Below are 15,838 nucleotides of genomic sequence, written 5' to 3' on the forward strand. Positions count from 1 at the left end.
CATATATGCTCTCTTTTTAACAGCAGTGGTGAAATCACCTCCTAAAGCGCTGTAGTCACTGATTTACGTATTGTAAAAGCAAACCCTGTTGCTGTCAAAGTAAACAAATCTGTGCTGCAACTGAATGGCGTAAAACACTGGTTAACAATAAATTACAGTAACAGTACAGTAAAACATTAGAATGACAGACCTGAAAGGCAAAAACTAGTTAACAATAAAACAATAAAACAATAAGAACAATAAAAGGACAACTATTTTTGGCTTTTTTTTGTTTTTTATGCTTTTTTATTTATTTTTTATTTTTTGTTTACACTTTTAGTGTAACTATAAACATTCCAGGTTTGGGTCTCTCAAAATGCGATAGCCATCTCATCTTTCGAGACCCTGTGTGACAGTGTGCCCTAGGACTGTGTGGTGCTGTACCCTATGCTAATACTTCACTAGTGTGTGGTAGCAACGGAAACAGTCCCCAGATTTGCCAGGACAGGAGGGACAAAACTAGCAGGTGTCACGCCTGTATCCTCGCTTGCTACAGACACAACATCTGTTTTAGGTGCTCTTATGGTAGGGGTACCAGGCAGGACATCCAGAAAATTCCTCTCATGCAGCCTGCTCACTGCATTTGTATTGGGAAGTTGGGCCACAGCACCGTCTGGATACAGAAGGGCTGTGATGATCTCTTCCTGGAATTTTATTAAGGATCCACTTTTTCCTGATGATTTGTATAGCACATAAGCATTGAACAGAGCCAATTGGAATATTTATACAGACAATTTTTGGTACCAGCATCTGGCCCTATGGGCAACTAAGTATGGCCCCATCATCTGGTCATTGAAGTCCATCCCTCCCATTTTATGGTTGTAGTCATAGACACAGAGGGACTTCTTAACAACACCAATCACCATAGTAATTTGGACTGCCATATCTGGCTGAATGGAAGACAGAACAAAATTGTTTAGTTTGTCCTTCCATCTCACTGCAAGTAATTTATTAGACTTCAAGCAGGCTTTCTCCCCCTAGCTAAGTTGGGCATTTACAAGCCGCTGAACGAAGCTCCAGCGATTAGATCGCATGGTGCCACATACGCCAATTCCTAATTGAAAGAGGTATCTAAAAAGTGGTACGCTTGAATAAAAATTGTCCACATATTATTGGTACCCCTTTTTGAATAAGGGTGATATAAAGTCCCAAACAATCTTGCCACTGGTCCCTGTTTAGTCTGGGGAGTTGGGGGCACCACGTTTTTAGTAATGCCCATGTTGAGGGATAGGCTCAGAAAGGTCTTAAATTCGGGTAACATTATAGGTTTCCAGCCAAATTGTCTGGCAAGGGTCGAACTTTGATTTGTGGTGATACATTGTCCAGCATATGAATTGCTTTAGTCCACAATAGATCTGTACAGATCCTCTGTGAAAAACAGCTCAAAAAATTCAAGGGGCGTTAAATCTGTGGGCTGCCAAACAGAACTTACAAGCGCAGAGGGAAGCGCACTATGGGCTTTTTGGGCCTGTGTTTCAATTCTTGGTGGCTGCGGGGCACTACTTGTGCTAGCCACTGCACCAGCTTGAACTACACTTATGAGACTCGCCACGTCACCAAGCCTTACTGCAGTGCTGGTTTGTCTATGACCAGGGTGTACTGGTGCTCGCCAGTTCACCAAAAGGTTGAGTGGCACTAGTACCGACACTGCTGCATACGAGTATCATGCTGTTGTAGCACCTCAGCAACAGAAGAATGGGGTCGGGTACACCTGACCTTAGCAGGGACCACTACTCCATTGTCAGAGCTATCTCTCAGTGTGCCGCTCCCTACAGGTTCAAATACTGAGCCTGAATCTGACAGTGAGGCTTCCCGTGCGCTCTTATCCATCATGTTCCGTACCGTGTAGGCCTCTTCACTAGTGTACCTTTTGCCACTAAATTTACAGGTACCTAGTGTGACTGACTCACAGGTAAAAAAGCACCTGGTTGTCAGAGAACTGTTTGAACTGCTACAAAAAAGTTAACTGCTAGTGCTAGCAGAGATCAGGTATGACTGGCTAAATGTTGCAGCTTTGTGTACTGTGTATTGGAAGTGACAGTGATCTTCTGGTACTGCACTTGAGTGGGCTGGGTGGAGGGGCTAAACACAGGTACTGCCAGGTGTCGGGGGGGTGAACGCCACATTTTTGGGAGTATACTATTGGGGACGCTAATATAGTTCTGATCAGATCAAAGATATTAATTCATGCCGACACTATTCTAGTAATGAACATATATAGTGTGTGTGTTAGTGTTACTGGCAATCAAAGGGTTAAATTCTAATGCTGTCTGGGATTGACGCTAACTGATGCTGACACTAACTGATACTAACTAGCTAACTAGTGTCACTCGTGACACTAATACAGTGATCAGAAAAACAAATCTGTACACTATACTAATGACACTGTGACAGGGAGTGAAAAGGTTAATATTATATACTGATTATACTTACCTCCTCTGTGCAGTTGGATTTGCACAGAGCAGCTCCGATCCTCCTCTTCTTGAGTCCCTCTTCTGCTCTCCTGGCCCATCCCTCTGGTGGGTGCCCCCTCAACCAGTAGCTTGCTACAGGGAGCACCCGAGTTGAATCAAAGCTCCTTGTATCCATTCAGGCACAGAAGCCCTGCCCGGCTCCACCCCCTCTCTCCCCTGATTGGCAGACCGATTTTGATTGACAGCTGTGGGAGCCAATGGCACTGCTGCTGTGTCTCAGCCAATCAGGAGGAGTGCCTTGACATTGCTGTAGGGAGAAGGGGCTCAGGTAAGTAATTAGGGGGTACTGGGGTACTGGGGAGGCTGCTACACATCGAAGGTTTTTTTATCTTAATGCATATAATGCATTAAGATAAAAAAAAAACCTTCTGCCTTTACAAAGCCTTTAACTGGGGATGATCAAGGGGTTAAACATTTATTTGGGAATATATGGGGTACCCTAAATCTATCTGGAACTACCGCTAACTACCACTAACTGCCCTAACAAGTGACACCAATACAGTGATCAGTAAAAAATATGAACACTGTACTTGGTGACACTGTGACAGGGAGTGAAAGGGTTAACTTGGGGTGATAAGGGGGTGAAATATGTGCCTATATGCCCTGGTGACAGTGTAGTGCTTGTGTACTTACTGATTGATCTGATATTCTCGCTTACTGGAACTAAAAAGGGCTCCAGGAGGAGAGATGTCATCACTTTCAGGAGGTTTGCTGACTCGCCAGAACCGATCAGCAGGTCCAGGCCATAAACCAGTGACAGCTGGTGGGTGCGTGCGCGCGTGCCCCAGATCTGTGGGTACGAATCATGTACTTGTATGTGACTTTGCGCAGTTGGGCCGCCCTGCCGCAGTATATATATGCGATGGGCAGTCCGGAACTGGTTAATCTTTTATGTTGTGCCCCCCTGTATAGGTTTCCCTCAATTATGCTTTTCTCTATTTCTGGGGATACCCCTTTCGCTGAATTTTGACATTATCTCCTGTAAAAATAATGCTTGTTTCTCTTTATTAGAGACAATGGGGTGAATTAACTAAAGGCAAATAGACTGTACACTTTGATATATAGAAACACACTCGCGCCACCAGTGCAAATAATTGCAGCTGCTGTTCAAAACCAATTAAGTTATGTGATGCTCAAAGTGACCCACAGGAGTGTTAGCTCTGTGTGTGTGTGAACAGCGCTTGCAAATGCAAATGAAATAAAATGTAAAAATAAATGAAAAAAATTATATATATATATATATATATATATATATATATATATATATATAGTGCACTGCAGTGCCCACATGCAATTCTTATACAAAAACCATAATTGCAAATGGTATCAAATGTTGATAATAAATGTTATATAGTCTAAATATGCAATTCTCAAAAATTAACCACAATATTAAATAGTGAAAAATAATGAAAAATAATAATCAATGTGACAAGTCCTTTCGGCTTTGTTAAAGTGTCTTGTGCTATCTTCAGTTACGGTATCCACATTAGTGCCACCACTCCACCACATGTGTGATATAGATCCCCACTCACCAAATGGAGATGACCCTCTTGTTGTATAAGAAAGAGGAGTCAAATTTGCTTAGTGGTCATCCAGAGACCAGGGATATCCTCCAAACTGCTCTCCACCGTTCTTTCCTCATGGTAGTGTTGCCAATGGCTCCAATAGCAAAATTATTTGTAGATGAGAAAGAAAGAGAAGGACAGGCTTCTCATAGTGTAAAATGCTTCAGGTTTATTTTAAAATATCAGTTACTGATGTACTGTATATACATGAGAGTTTTAAAACATCGGCTTCCTATTAGTACAAAAAAGGAAGCCATGGGCCGCTGGACTCCAGCGTGCGTTCCACCTGCTTGGAAACCTATGCACCAACTTGACACATTTCTTCACTATGTAACGTCTTCAGAAGAGCAGTTTGAAGACTGTGCACTTTGCAGGTGCAGTTGCACTAATTTTCCACAAAGCTTACCCAATCAGGTGCAAGTCTGTCTGACATGTCTGTCTCGGTCGGCTCCGCCCATGCTTCCCTGAAATAATTTTTTTTTATAAAATCTTTATCTGTTTGACCCCCTATTAAAGCTGTTGTATACCCTGTAGGTAAAATAATATCTCCTAAACCTGTACGGTTTAAGAGATATTCACTTTGCATGCGCTGTGAAAGCCCGGTTGAAGGTCCGCCCCCTTATGATGTCACAGCCCCGGGACTGTGACATCATAAGGGGGCGGGGTCACCGGGTGATATCACCCGGTGACCCCGCCCCATGCCTATATAAGTTGCTGCGCACCTCGCACACATCATTACAGAGAGAGAGCGTCATGTCAACATCGGAAGAAGAGAAGAGGGAACAAGACAATGGAGAAGACCGAGCCACCACTAGCAAAAGAGCAGCAAAAGAGCAGAAGATAGCGGAGGAGCCCGGCAGAAGAACCGGACACTGGGAGAAGAAACCGGAGAGAGCGGAGAAGTCAGAAGAAGACTCCCGAAATCAGAAGAAGACCCCCGAAGTCGGAAGAAGACCCCCGGAGCTGACTAATAAATTACTTTAAAAACCTGTCTAGTGTCTTTTTTTATTGATACTTTTCCCCCAGGGGAATGGGTAGGGGTAGGATGTACCCCATACTCATTCACATAGGGTGGGGGGCCAGGTTCTGGGGGCCCCCTTATTAAAGGGGGCTCCCGGATTACGATAAGCCCTCTGCCCGCAGACCCCGACAACCAACAGCCAGGGTTGTCGGGAAGAGGCCCTTGTCCTCATCAACATGGGGACAAGGTGCTTTGGGGTGGGGAGGCCCGCAGGGCGCCCCCCTGCCCCAAAGCGCCCACCCCCCATGGTGAGGGCATGCGGCCTGGTACAGTTCAGGAGGGGGGGCACTCGCTTGTCCCCACCCCTTTCCTGACCAGCCCAGCTGCGCGCTCGGATAAGGGTCTGGTATGGATTTTGGGGGACCCCCATGATGTTTTTTCGGCGTAAGGGTTCCCCTTAAAATCCATACCAGACCTAAGAGCCTGGTATGCCCCTGGAGGGGAATCCATGCTTTTTTTTTTTATTTGGCACGGCATTCCCCCTCATTATTCATACCAAACACCTGTCATCAATGCTTGTCGCTCATTGAGAAAGGAAAAAAACAGTATTCCTTTCCCGATGAGGGAGCCAGCTCGGCGCTGGCTCCCGCAACGGGGTTCGCAGGTGTCAAATCTCGCCGGTAACAGCGGCGAGATTGACACAATATCGCGGTCACCCACTGTATTTAATAATGAGCTAGTATGCGGTGCATACTAGCTCATTATGCCTTTGCCTTTTTTCTTTGTTTTTTTTTTTTTACATGTGCGGTTATACAACCGCTTTAAGTCTTAGTTTACTCAAATTAGGCCTAATTAACTCCTTAGTCTCCTTCAACTATTATTTTTTTGTCAATTAAAAAAAAAACACTTTATTTCTTTTGTAAATACTTTGCAATGACTTGAACCAGAACCATAATTTTACAGAACAGACAGACAGAACAAAATGTGCTCATTTCATGTGCATTAATGCTACTTATTTTTAAACTAAGACTGGTCCAAGTAAATAGAAAAAAAGTGCATTTTGTTTAGTATTTTTGCATTTTTTTGTCTAAGGATTAAAAAAAATGATGGTTGCAAGGCAGCCTTGTTTGTCTTTAACCACTTCAATACTGAGCACTTTTACCCCCTGCCTGCCCCGGCCAAGTTTCAGATTTTAGCACTGTCATGCCCCATACACACGGTCGGACATTAATCGGACAGTCTGACAACAAAATCCTAGGATTTTTTCCGACTGATGTTGGCTCAAACTTGTCTTGCATACACATGGTCACACAAAGTTGTCGGAAAATCCGATCATTCTAAACGCGGTGACGTAAAACACGTATGTCGGGACTATAAACGGGGCAGTAGCCAATAGCTTTCATCTCTTTATTTATTCTGAGCATGCGTGGCACTTTGTGCGTCGGATTTGTCTACACACGATCGGAAATTCCGCCAACGGATTTTGTTGTCGGAAAATTTTATAGCCTGCTCTCAAACTTTGTGTGTCGGAAAATCCAATGGAAAAAGTCCGATGAAGCCCACACACGGTTGGAATTTCCGACAACACGTTCCGATCGCACATTTTCCATCGGAAAATCCGACCGTGTGTATGCGGCATCACACTTTGAATGATTATTGCGCGGTCATGCAGCACTGTACCCATATGACATTATAACATAATGAATTGTATATTTTCTTATTATAATATGTCTATGTAATGTAAGGCTGACCTGTCATTAGGAAAACCTTTTACCCAACCCCATGTCATTTCAAGTCTTGTCTGATAAAGTTGTAATCTGATTGAACTTTGTAATATCATGTCATGTTTGTCAATGGAAACTGTTATCATATCAATGTGACCTTTGTCATGTGACCGTGTATTACCTATTCTGGAAATCACCATCTCCATGGTATGAGAATTCATTCACTCAAGGTATACCTATAATGATTAGGACATTTTTCCTTGTCAAAAGAAGTTTATTGAGTATACAATGTTATAAATATACATAAAGTAAGTTTACAAGGATCTATAAAGTAAGCTCATTGTTTTACAGTAGGGTTTATATAGGTAAATATCATGAAATTTCAAATATTAAATATTGGGTTCACGTAAACCTAAATTAAAGATATATATCATTTCCTTAGTTACTTTTGTAGGTATTTAAATGATTTATACCTACTATACATATTGTTTACAAGTAGAGTGTATATAGGTCAAATAAATTCTGATAATGAGCTTTAATCGTAAGGTGGAGAAAAGGAAAGAGAAAGAAGAAAAAGGGTAGAAAGGCAGAGGTATGGTCCACAAGGTTGTCCCGCTCGTCAGTTTATTATTCTTTTTAGTTCTCTTTGAAGCCTTAGAATGGGTGTCTCTGTAAGTCATTTAATCTGTTACCATGGCAACAGGACAGAGTCATTGAAGTTTGACAGGAACTGTTGTTTTATCCAAGGATGCCAAAGTTTTTCAAATTTTGGAATTTGATTTTGATCGATGGTTACCATCTTAGCATGGGACATTGTATTATTCATTCTGTGAATTGTTTCTGCTAGTACCAATGTAGGAGATTTCCATGCCTTGGCCACTGTTTGTTTTGCAGCCGTTATTAGTTGGATCATAAGTTTGAATTGAGAGAGTGTTAACCATTCCGGTTTTAGATTAAGTAAAGTTAAATATGGATCTGGTTGTATTATTTTTTTAAATATTTTAGATGCAATCACGAAGACTTCCTTCCAGAAGGTTTGGATTACTGGGCACGTCCACCATATGTGTAAATATGTGCCTATTTCTGGGCATCCTCGAAAACAAAGAGCTGAGGTATTAGGTGAATATTTTGCCACTCTAGCGGGTACAAGGTACCAGCGAGTTAGGACTTTATAATTTGTCTCCAGTGCTAAGATGTTGGGTGAAGATGACTTAGATGTGAGCCATATGTTAGACCAGTCCGTGTCTTCTAAAGTTCGTCCCAGGTCCTCCTCCCACCTCTGAACGTAAGAGGGTCTATTAAGATTTGGTACTCCATATAATTGATTATAAAGTGATGAAATTGTACCTTTAGCAAATGGATCTTTTGTACAGATTGATTCAAAAATGGATAATTGGGATAATGGTGAATCCCCCTTTAGGAATGGTGTATAGAAATTTTTGATTTGGAGATATCTAAATATCTCAGAGTTTGGTAGATCATATTTTTCTCTAAGCGATGGGAATGAAAGGAATGATTTAGATGCTATGAAGTCATTTAGTGTCTGAATGCCTGATGTTGTCCAAGCTTTAAAAGAATTTGGGTAGATCCATGCCGGATAAAAGGCCGGATTTCTGATAAAAGAAAGGAGAGGATTGTGTGGAGATTGTAACTGATATTTGGTTTTTAGTTTATCCCAGAGAGATAAGAAGTGTTTAGTTATGGGATTGTGAATTTTAAAGCGGTCTTTAGGATCAAGCCATAATAAATTTGATATTAATAGAGGGTCATTTTCTGAAGCCTCTATAAATACCCATAATGGGATTTCCTGTTTTGCATGGTATTTGGACAGACTGGCCAAATGTGCTGCTCTGTAGTAGTTAGTAAAATTAGGGTATCCCAGGCCTCCTTTATTTTTGGGAAGATGTAGTGTGTGTATAGGTATACGTGGTTTAGAAGAGCCCCATATAAACGAAGTTGCTCTTTTTTGTACTATTCTCAAAAAATAGGAAGGAATTGGAATAGGGAGGACTCTGAATAGATAAAGCAATTTGGGTAGAATAGTCATTTTGATTGCATTAATCTTCCCTATCCAGGATAAAGGAAGTTGTGACCATTGTTTTATTAGATTTGTGATCTGTCTTAATACAGGAGGATAATTGGTTGAGAATAAGTCAGAATGAGATGCTGTTAAATGAATTCCAAGATATGGGATTGATTTTTCTACCCATGTGAATGGGAGTGCAGCCCTAGCCGGGATCAATTCCATGTTTGTGAGTGAAATATTAAGCACTAGGCATTTCTTAGGATTAATCATAAGGCCGGATAGGGCTGCAAATCTATCAAGAGCTGGTATTAAGTTAGGACCAGAGACCTGTGGTGATGATAGAAAAAGTAATATATCGTCTGCAAATATACATAATTTGTGTGTAATACCTCCTACTTCAATGCCAGTTATAGTTTGGTTTGTTCTGATGTATTGGGCCATGGGTTCGAGTATAAGGGCAAATAATAAGGGAGATAATGGGCAACCCTGTCGGGTACCTCTTTCGATATTAAAGGCTTCAGATTTGTATCCAGCATATTTTATATAGGCTTTGGGTTTATTATATAATGCTTTGATCCATGTTAAAAAGTGGGGTCCAAAACCCCATTTTTGTAATGAATATTGCATATATTGCCAGGATACTGTGTCAAATGCCGTCTTAATATCGAGAGATAGAAAACATAAAGGGATTTTCCGTTTTTTAGCAATATGTGCCAATAACACTGCCCTGCGTATATTATCGCCTGCCTGTCTATTTGGCATGAAGCCTACTTGATCTCTATGTATTAATTTTCCTATAATGCTATTGAGGCGTTTTGCTATTATTTTTGCTAATAATTTAATATCGAGGTTTAACAGAGAGATAGGCCGATAATTCACACAGGAAGTATCATCAGAAAGGGGTTTTGGGATCATACAAACAATTGCCATTAGTGTTTCTTGCCGAAAAGAATGTCCATCTAGAAGTTTGTTAAAAGTTTCAGTGAGAATGGGAGAGAGTATTTCTGAGAATGTTTTATAGTATAAAGCCGAGTAGCCGTCTGGGCCTGGTCTTTTGTTAAGTTTTAGGTCTTTTATGGCGTTAGCAACTTCATCTATAGTTATAGGCTCATCCAAACTGCTTTTTTGATTCTGAGATAACTCAGGTAAGGTTATTTTTGAGAAGAAGGATTCAGCCTCTGTAGGATTAAATTCATTGTTTGTCTTGTATAAAGTTGCGAGATGTGAGTGAAATTTATGGACTATTTTAACAGGATTACAAGTGTAAACATTTTTTGATAATTTCAAAAGTATTGGTTTGAAAGATTTGTTAGTTGAATTTAATGCCCGAGCCAAATATGTACCTGGTTTGTTTGTATTCATGTAGAAATTGTGTTTGGAGCGTTTGAGGGATTTATCAACTGACTCAGTGAGAAATAGATCGTATTCCAATCTAGATTTTTCCAGATGAGATTTTGTACTCTGAGATGGATTATCTTGAAATGATATGTAGGATGCATTAAAATTGAGTTCTAGTTTTTTTGCTAGATTTTTGCGTTCCTGTTTAAATAGTGCCATTTGTCTTTGTATTGTACCACGCAAGACAGGCTTATGAGCTTCCCACAGTGTTATTGGGGAGATGTCTGTTGTATTATTAATTGATATGTATTCCTTTAAAGCTTGTTCAATGGCCATCTGATGTAGTGGGTGTTTGAGCATTATGTCCGGTAAGTACCACGTTGGGTCATGCGCTTTTGGTATGGCTGAGGCTATAGTAGTGTATACTGCATTATGGTCAGACCACGGAATCGGAATTATATCTGATGCAATAATTTCTGGTATCATTCCTATTGTTAGAAAAATATGATCTATTCTGGTGAAGGTTTGATGAGGGTGCGAGAAATAAGTGAATTTCTTTTTCATTGGATTACTTTCTCTCCACGAATCTACCAGATTGTATTTGGAAAGGAGTTGAGAAAAAGGTAATCTAGAGGTTATTTTGGATGGTGTAAAAGGTGATTTATCTAGAAATGGGAGGAGGACCTGGTTCGAATCCCCACACATTATCACTGTTCCTATTTTGTGTGTATTAATCACTTGTAATATATGTGAGAGGAATGGTGTAGGTTGTTTGTTAGGAGTGTAGTAGGAAATCACCGTGATTGCTGTATCCATTATATAACCCATGAGTATCAGGTATCTACCTTCTGGGTCTTTAATTTCTGATGATAAGGTGAATGGTGTGGATCGGTGAAATGCAATTAGAGTTCCCCTTTGCTTGGTACAGGCAGAAGCCGTGTAAATGTGTTGATAAAAAGGAGAAATATATTTTGTAGTAGAATCTTTAGTGAAGTGTGTTTCTTGGAGGCATACTATGTGAGCCTTCTTGTTATGGAAAGTACGGAAGGCTTTGGTCCTTTTTTGAGGGACATTTATTCCCTGAACATTCAGGGAAAGTATATTCAGTGGTGCCATGGCAATAGATCAAATAGTTTTGACTTACTTTTTGTTATGCAGAGCTGACTGTGCAGATCAACCTGTGTGGACTGAAGAGATGAATAGATAGAAAAGAAACCAGTGAATTCTGGAGTAAAGAGTAAACAAAAAACATATGAGATTAGATGATACATTGTATAAATTATTTTTTGCAAGTAATCCAAATTTACCCGTGAAAGAGAATAAATATCTCTCTCAGGGGAATAAGTGCCTTCGTCACACTCCCAAATAATATGGTTGGGAGAATGAGGAGGGCTAATGGGGGTACACGGATCTTCCGCTTACAGGAGAGAAGTGCTATGTCAAAAGACATCAAAATGATGTTTCATTAATTGGAGTGCAGAATATAGTTTTTGTTGAAATTATTTATTCCAGGGTGGTTGTATATGGTTAGTTTTGCCCTAGGCTAAATAATTCAGTTAGAAAGGTACTGTTAATAACTTTGGTATTGATGAAGATAGTTTGAATTATTTTGGGATTTTAACCCTTTTAGAGTAAACAATTACATATTTTATTCATATGTAACTGTTTAGATATGTTAACTCATAAAATTAAGGTTGTATTGCTTCAGATTAGAATAAACAAAAACATAATTCTAGGAACTAGTTAGGTAATAATATATTTGTTTTAAGAAAAGAAAGAAAAAGCTTCCATTACTTCTGGATTATTGAACATATTTGTCCTAAAAAGTAATAAATCTATTGTTATTACCTGATAATATATAACTGAACAAGAATTTCCTTATTTCACTTATATATTCTAAGGTTATATGAATCAGAAGTAATAAGAAATATAACTGGAATGTAACATGATCCCACACAGTTTGTGACTATCAGAATGCAGTCACATTCAGTTATAAATATAGGTTTTTTATAGAGAACCATCTCTTAGTATAATAAATGAAGAGATATCAGGAATTAGGATGTCAGTCCATTGAATCTTCTTGGTCCATGGATGATGTGGCATAACGGCCTCTTTTGTGAGAATGATGATTCCCATTTTGTTCTGAAATTTTCTGGGTGCTGCCTGAAGGTGAAGATGATGCCATTCTTCTGCGTGTGGGAGTGTTGCTGCTTGTGGGTTCTGTCAGATTTAATTTTAAAAGGGTTTGTTGTAGTTCATCTGCTGATCTGCTTCTGTAAATTGTACCTTGGTAGTTAAATCTGACTGAAAAGGGGAAGCCCCATTGATACATACAGTTGTGGCGTTGCAGTTCCATTAGTTGGGGTTTCATGGATCGTCTTTTAGTAATAGTAAGTTGGGATAGGTCAGCAAAAATTTGATAATTGTGTCCTTGAAAATTAAGTTCCTTTTTTTCTCTTGCAGCAATTAGTATTTGTTCTTTCGTTCTGTAATAATGAAATTTTGTGATTATATCACGTGGGGGTCCATCTTTCTTTTTGGCTGTGAGGGCTCTGTGTACTCTGTCCAGTTCTAAACGTTCAACAGGGATATCTGGCTTTAGTTCTTGTAATAGAGCAGTAATAGTAGATTGCAGGTCTGTCACAGTTTCAGGTATTCCCCTTATGCGTAAGTTTGAACGTCTGGCTCTATTTTCGTAATCTTCGAGCTTAGTTTGAAGTATTAAATTCTCTTTTTTTAATTGTTCCAATTCTGTTATATTTTCTTAGGTTGTAATTTCAATTTCATCCATTTTTATTTCTAAGGCTGTGGTGCGGTTTCCCAGCTCTCTTATTTCTTTGGTTAGGCTTTTTGTTATTTGGTCTGAGGTTTGTTTTAAAGCCTTATGAAGCATCTTTTCAAATTGTAATAATATTACTGGGGATGCTGAGGAGTCTTGTGGAGAAGTTTGTGAGAGGATTTGTTCTGTATCTGACTCAAATGGAGAGTCTTGCTGTGACATTTTCTGTCTGTGAGAGCGCCCTGATGCTGTATCTTGTGAGGTGACTGGAGCTGCTTCAGCTGCAGTGAGTGCCTGTGAGCTCTTTGTGAGGTGATTTTTATTTCTGCCACGGTTTCCTCCCAGTACCATATTTCCTGCCCAAACTTTCACAGTTTGTTCCCTGGGGCAAAAAGGTTCAAATGGATACCTTTTGAGCCTGCAGGCTCCGCTTTGTCCTTCTCTTCTCTCCTCAGCGGTGTGGAGCTCTAACAATGCATGTCTGCTCCGCTAGGCTCCGCCTCCTGCTAGCAATGATTAGGACATTTTTATTTTGTTTTGCACACATGATAAAATAAACATTTTAAGCCTGAAGATCAGTTCACCCCCCTATACATTCTATATTGTCTGAAAGCAGAGACCATGGAGTCACACGTTTATAATGAAACAGTTTATCCAATGCGTATTTTCAGAAAAAAATATATACATTATCTCACATAAGTGAGTACACCCCTCACATTTTTAGTAAATATTTTATTCTATCTTTTCATGTGACAACACTGAAGAAATTACTCTTTGCTACAATGTAAAGTAGTGAGTGTACAGCTTGTATAACAGTGTAAATTTGCTGTCCCCTCAAAATAACGCAACACACAGCCATTAATGTCTAAACTGCTGGCAACAAAAGTGAGTACACCCCTAAGTGAAAATGTCCATATTGGGCTCAAAGTGTCAATTTTTTGTATTTTCCAGCACCGCCTTAACCCTCTTTGGCATGGAGTTCACCAGAGCTTCACTGGTTGCCACTGGAATCCTCTTCCACTCCTCCATGACAACACCACAGAGCTGGTGGATGTTAGAGACCTTGCACTCCTCCACCTTCTGTTTGAGGATGCCCCACAGATGCTCAATAGGGTTTAGTCTGGAGACATGCTTGGCTAGTCCATCTCCTTTACCCTCAGCTTCTTTAGCAAGGCAGTGGTCATCTTGGAGGTGTGTTTGGGGTCATTATCATGTTGGAATACTGTCCTGTGGTCCAGTCTCCCAAGGGAGGGGATCATGCTCTGCTTCAGTATGTCACAGTACATGTTGGCATTCATGGTTCCCTCAATGAACTGTAGCTCCCCAGTGTCGGCAGCACTCATGCAGCCCCAGACCATGACATTCCCACCACCATGCTTGACTGCAGGCAAGACACACTTGACTTTGTACTCCTCACCTGGTTGCCGCCACACACGCTTAACAGCATCTGAACCAAATAAGTTTATCATGACCACATGACATGGTTCAAGTAATCCATGTCCTTAGTCTGTTTGTCTTTAGCAAACTGTTTGCGGGCTTTCTTGTACATCATCTTTAGAAGAGTCTTCCTTCTGGGATGACAGCCATGCAGACCAATTTGATGCAGTGTGCGGCGTATGGTCTGAGCACTGACAGGCTGACCCCCCACCCCTTCAACCTCTGCAGCAGTGCTGGCAGCACTCATACATCTATTTCCAAAAGACAACCTCTGGATATGGCGCTGAGCACATGCACTCAACTGCTTTGGTCGACCATGGCGAGTCCTGTTCTGAGTGGAACCTGTCCTGTTAAAACGCTGTATGGTCTTGGTCACCATGCTGCAGCTCAGTTTCAGGGTCTTGGCAATCTTCTTATAGCCTAGGCCATCTTTATGTAGAGCAACAATTCTTTTTTTCAGATCCTCAGAGAGTTCTTTGCCATGAGGTGCCATGTTGAACTCCCAGTGACCAGTATGAGAGAGTGAGAGCAATAACACCAAATTTAACACACCTGCTCCCCATTCACACCTGAGACCTTGTAACGAGTCATACGGGAGGGAAAAGGGCTAATTGGGCCCAATATGGACATTTTCACTTAGGGGTGTACTCACTTTTGTTGCCATCAGTTTAGACATTAACCACTTGACCACTGGGCACTTAAACCCCCTTCCTAAACAGACCAATTTTCAGCTTTCGGGGCTCTCACATTTTGAATGACAATTACTCAGTCATGCAACACTGTACCCATATGAAATTTTTGTCCTTTTTTTCAAACAAATAGAGCTTTCTTTTGGTGGTATTTAATCACCACTGGGTTTTTTATTTTTTACGCTATAAATCAAAAAAGACTGAAAATTTGATAAAAAAAAAAAAATCTTTGTTTCTGTTAAAATTTATTGCAGAGTATTGGTGAGTATTGGCACAGTATTGGCAGAGTATTGGCGAGTATTGGCAGAGTATTGGCAGAGTAGGTATTGCAGGGTATTGCACATTATTGCAGAGTATTGCACATTATTTCAGAGTATTGGCAGAGTATTGCACATTATTGGAGAGTACTGCAGAGTATTGCACATTATTGCAGAGTATTGCACAGTATGGGCACAGAGCAGCGCTTTTGGCACTACAGATCCAGCCCACAGCGCTGCTAAAAATGATCTCTCCCCCTCTCCCCCTCTCCCCCCACACTGTACAGATCGGTAGAGAGAGGGGAGGGAGGAACTGGCATCATGACATGACACCGGTTTGTTTACAAGTGATCGCTCCGTCATTTGACGGAGCGATCACGTGGTAAATGGCCGCTACAAGCGGCCATTTACCGTGATCCATGATGCGCGGGTCTTCTGGACCCGGCGGTTATGGATGTTTGCAGGAGCGTGCCCCAGGAGGCGCACGAGAGCAACATTCTGGGAGAACATCCCATGGATGCCCACCCAGAATAAGCTGACCACGCTGTA

Source organism: Aquarana catesbeiana, linkage group LG01 (assembly GCF_042186555.1).
Source record: "Aquarana catesbeiana isolate 2022-GZ linkage group LG01, ASM4218655v1, whole genome shotgun sequence".
NCBI lineage: Eukaryota > Metazoa > Chordata > Amphibia > Anura > Ranidae > Aquarana > Aquarana catesbeiana.